We start from the raw sequence: 5,605 nt of genomic DNA on the forward strand, positions 1-5,605 counted from the left end.
CCCTTGCTGAGCTCTGACCCCTATAAAAAAATTTTATCTTTTCAACTCTTCACCCAACTCAGCTACCATGCTTCTCTTCACCCAAAAGCTACTTATTCACAACTCTGTTTGAACTGGATTCTTCACCAAAAGATATAAAACCGGTCTACCTCTTTTTAGCAGATTTTATTAAAATGTCTGAACACATTTTGCTCAACTTGAAACAATATACTGTCCCTCCTGCCCCCATTTAAGCTTTCCAAGTACTCTCCGTTTCCCTTCAGTTGTTCTATGATTTGAAAAAGCCATCTAATTTGTATTGCTGGAGTCACATATGTGTATGATGAGCCACTGATGCCCTTGAGATGAAAAGTTTTTATTAAAACACTTCAACTACTATACTTCTGTGAGCAACACAGGAAGAGAAAAAAAAAATCTTGTCTTTTCAACTCCCATGGCAACCGACTCATCATTTCCTCTCCACAGAGGTAGCCTCATCTCATTGTACTGTTCTCCATGTTACTCTAGACTAGCCATCTTTGCAGCGGTAGAAAAACAAAGAGTGGATAACTTTCTCTTCCTTCATTTTAGAAGTACTGCTTCCAGGAGGAATCTGATTGTCACTCGGTCCCTTGAGCCATGCTTCTTTCTTCCCAAGATCAGTCTCGGCACATTTTCCCCATCAAAACTGTAGAAACCTAATTTATATATTTGCTAATGTTTTTGAGGGGAGGAGGAAATCATATTGTATATCATGTAGCAAAAGCATCCTTTCTATCCATATTGATCCTGTCAACTCTACCCGTAAAATGTCTCCCTGTAGTAGCTTTCATGATTCCAGCCCTGTCTTTCGCTTGGCCTCATTCTTCTCCACCTTTCTAGTAGGCAGGCTCTATCTGTTCTATCTCCCACCCCTCTGAAAACCCCAGTCAGAGCATGTAATCTACACACGTGGCAAACACTGCCTAAACAGCCAGCAAAGGAAAAACTATCTGTTAGATAAACCAGGTCACTTAGTACCCTTCAAGCCTTCCAGCGAGTAGCTTCCTTTCAATCCTCCACATAGGTTATCAAGAGCAGTGTCAAGTTCTAGGGATGGGCTCTCTAAAGGGATACAATTACCAGTTAATTTGAAACATCTAGGAAGGAGGTAAGTGAATAGTAATTGATAGAGAAACGAAATTACATAGCGATATATGGATATGATCCTTATATCATGCCTATCTTAAAAGAATTTTACTTTTCCCATACTTATCTGTTAGAAAAGATAATGTTTATAAAGTCTTTTGGAAATCAACTTGCTTTGGAGATCATCGAAAAACATGTAGCTTAAAAACAGCCAACACCACCTAAAAGCATTGGAAGATGTTATTAAACTTTGGAACATCTCTTGAATTTCTGAATTGTTAATATAGTCAGAATGAATGCACAAATTAGGAGACGTTCAAATAGCTAAAAAATGGTCCTGGACTAACCTCAACCTTAGTTTTGCAACATCTGTTTTTTGAAATTAAAAGGAACAGAAAATGTAGCATTGAAACACAGCATCTTTGGTCATACATAAGACCCCCCGACACACACACCCCTCCCTCAGCCACATGATCTTCTTGTCAGAAATGAAATGAGCTTTGGGACATTGTCTCTGTATCACATCATAAGATATAGAAATATCAACTTACTCTAATTTGCAGTTAGGCATTTAAAAACATTCTCAGGAAGTGAAGATCAAAAATCAATATCAAATGACTCAGAGAGGTACTCTACTGCTGTCATGTCACCCAAAGAGGAAACACTTCATGTTTGGTCAATATGGTAGCAGCATATCACTCTGAATTTTACAGGAAATAGACCACAGAACGTTCCTTCTAATGATCTTGCTAAATCGATGACTAACATTTGCAGTTAAAACAAATCCAGACTCTGTTCTGTCTTATTTGTATTTTCTTATAAAAGTATGTATGAAGACAACAGCAGCAAATGTCAAAATATCACTATTTTTTAAGATTCAGCAGAACTGACTCATAGTGTTCAAAGTTCAAGGATACAGTGAGTCGTTGAGAAAAACAGAAAAACTTAAGAGTCAAAGTCTTGGAACGACACGCTTAAAGCCTGCTCTAATGGGCAGTGCAATCTTTATATCATGCCAGTTGTTTGAAGTTGCAGCTTTTATTCTGTTAATAGATGCATACATGTTTAGAATTGCATATCTTCTTACTTAATTGACATTTTATTCTTTTGTGAAGTGACAATTTTATTCTAAATAATATTGGTTTTTGTGAAATCTACTTTGATATTAATATAGCCATTTCAATTTTCTTTTGATTTGTGTATGTCATCATTTTCCATCCTTTTAGCCATCACTTTTCATCCTCTTATTTTTGCTCTTTGTCTTGTAAAATTCTATAGGTTTTGACAGGCATGTTATGTCATGTATCTACCATAATAGTATCATACAAAACAGTTTCACTGCCCTAAAAATTCCCTGTGTTTCACCTGTTCACACCTATCTTCTCCCCTAAACCACTTATATTAAAAATGAGTTTCTTTGTATCAATAACAAATAAAAAATAAATCTAAAAAAATCAATTTCTCATAGATAGCACATAGTTTGATCTTCCTTTGTAAACCTAATCCTGCAATTCCTGCCTTTAATTGGTGCATTTACACATTTAATGTGACTCCTGAGATGTCTGGGTTTAACTCTACCACCTTGTTTTCTATTTGACCAATCTGCTTTTAGTTCATTTTTTCTGCCTTATCATGGATTAATTATTTATACGATTTTTTCTTCTTTGTTGACTTATGAGATATAACTTTGTTGTTATTTTAATGGCTGTTTTAGTATTTATAGTATACATCTTTATCTTACCATAGTATACCTTCAAATATGTGTAGTATAAGAATCTTACAGTAGTATATTCCCATTTCTCCTCTCCTAGTCTTATGCTACTGTTGGCTATAAATCTGTTTATACATATATGCTCCACAATATGTTGTTTCTATTTTTTTATTTTAAACAGGTAATTATATGTTTTAATGTTTAAATAATAAGGAAAAAAAATCAACCCATGTAGTTACTGGTCCTCTTGCTTTTCATCTCTTTGTGTAATCCCTATCTCCATCTGTTATCATTCTCCATCTGCCTAAAGGACTTTAAAGCATTTCTTTTCTTATACTACATTTCTGCTGTTTATGGATCCTTACAGATTTTGTATGTCTGAAACAGTATTTATTTTACTTTTATTTTTATTCTTGCAGTAACTTTTTATTAATGACTTTATTTTTAGAGCAGTTTTAGATTTGCAGAAAAAAGAAAAGCAAATAGTACAGAGAGCTCTCATATATCCCCACATTTACAGTTTCTCTATTATTAATATCCTATATGAGGATAGTACATTTGTTAAAATGAGCACACCAATGTTGATACACTGTCATTAACTAAAATTCATAGTTTATTTAGATTGCCTTAGTTTTTACTTAATGTTCTTCTTCTGTTTCCAGATTTCATCTGGGATACCACATAACTTGTGGTTCTCAGGTTTCCACAAGTTCCTCTAAGCTCTGGTAGTTCCTCAGAATTTTGTTGTTTCTGGTGACCTTGCCAGGAGGACTACTGGCCAGCTGTGATGTAGGGTGCTCCTCTATTGGAAACTGCCTGATATTTTTCTCATATATACATATATATGAGAAATATATATGAATACATATGAGAATATATATACATATATAGGAGAAATATATATGAAAAAAATATATATTTTTCTCATATATATATCTTTTTCTCATATATTTTTCTCATATATTTTTCTCATATATATAGAGTTATGGGTCTGGAGGAGAAAAAGCACAGAGGTAAAGTACCATTTTTATCGTACATACTATCAACAAGATTTATTATTGATGATGTTGACCTTGATCTCCTGGCTGAAGTAGTTTTTGTCAGGTTTGTCCACTGTGAGATTACTTGTTTTTCCTCTTTTCCATGTGCTCTGTGGCAGGAAGTCACAATGCACAGAACATCCCTAAGGAGTATAGAGACATGCTTCTTTTTCTATAGACTGGAATATCTACACAATTTCTTGAAATTCTCTTGTATGAGAGACTTGTATCCTGTCTCATTTATTAACTTGTGAAATCATTTATTTACATCATTATGTTCTCATGAATACCCATTTTATGTTTTAGATTATAATCCAGTACTGCTTAATTTTTTGCTCAAATTGTTCCAGTTTTGACTACTGGAAGTTCTTTCAGTTGATTTTTGTGCCTTTTTAGCATATATCAATGTGTTTGTTGTTTTTTTTTAAAAAAAAAAAAATGTAAGCACTTCTTTATTTTTGACACTACAAATTGCTAGGCTGCTCAGGCTCATATTGCATATTTTTCCCCAGTCTTAGAAACAGCTCTTTCTTTTCTAGAATCAATCCCCTGACATCCCAAAGGATGTTTTTAATTTGCACATATTAATGTTTTTTCTTTGTGTTGCAAGGTTCTATAGGTTTTGACAAACACACATATCATGCATTCACCATTACAGTATTATACAGAACAGTTTCACTGCCCCCCAAATCCACAATGTTTCACCTATTTATCCCTGTCTCTTCCTCTAAATCTCTGGCAACCAGTGAGTTTTTACTGTCTGTATAGTTTTTTCCTTTTCCAGAATGTCACATAATTGAAATTACATACTATAAATCCATTTCAGACTGATTTCTTTCACTTAGCAATCTTATTTAAGCTTTCTCCACTTTGTTTTAGAGCTTGATACCCTATTTCTGAATTATAGTGACGAATAATGTTCCATTGTATGCAGATGCCAGAATTTATCTGCTCTTCTATGGAAGGATGTCTTGGTTGCTTCCAGTTTTTGGCAATTATTAGTAAAGCGGCTATGAAGATTCATGTGCATGTTTTTGTATGAAAAGCTTTTAAATTCAATTGCCTAAATACCTAGGAGTGCAATTGTTGGATCATATATTAAGACAAAACTATGTTTAGTTTTGTAAGAAACTGTGAAACTGCCTTCCAAAGTGGCTTTACCATTTTGCATTTCCACTAGCAATGAATGAGAATTCATATGCTTCCACATCCTCACCAGCATTTAGTATTGTCAGTTTTTTATTTAGCCATTCTAATGGGTGTATAGTGGTAGCTAATGGCTGTTTTAATTGTAAATTTTTAATGACAAATGATGTTTAGCACCTTTTCATATGATTACATGCCATAAGGTACTGAAGATGTGTGTATTTTCTTCCACGGCATATCTGTTCTTATGTTTTGCTCATTTAAATTTTGTTTTATTTTGTTTTCCTATTGTTTAATTTTTTTTCCCATTTATTTATTTTATTGCATTTTAGGTTTTGGGGTACATGTGAACAACATGCAAAATTGTTGCATAAGTAAACACGTGGCAGTGTGATTTGCTGCCTTCCTCCCCATCACCTACATCTGGGATTTCTCCCCTTGCTATCTCTCCCCAGCTCCCCACCCCTCACCGTCCCTCCCCTATTTCCCCCCAACAGACCCCAGTGTGTAGTGCTCCCCTCCCTGTGTCCATGTGTTCTCATTGTTCAACACCCGCCTATCAGTGAGAACATGCAGTGTTTGATCTTCTGCTCTTCTGTCA

This window comes from Cebus imitator, unplaced genomic scaffold (genome assembly GCF_001604975.1).
Source record: "Cebus imitator isolate Cc_AM_T3 unplaced genomic scaffold, Cebus_imitator-1.0 Scaffold403, whole genome shotgun sequence".
NCBI classification, from domain to species: domain Eukaryota; kingdom Metazoa; phylum Chordata; class Mammalia; order Primates; family Cebidae; genus Cebus; species Cebus imitator.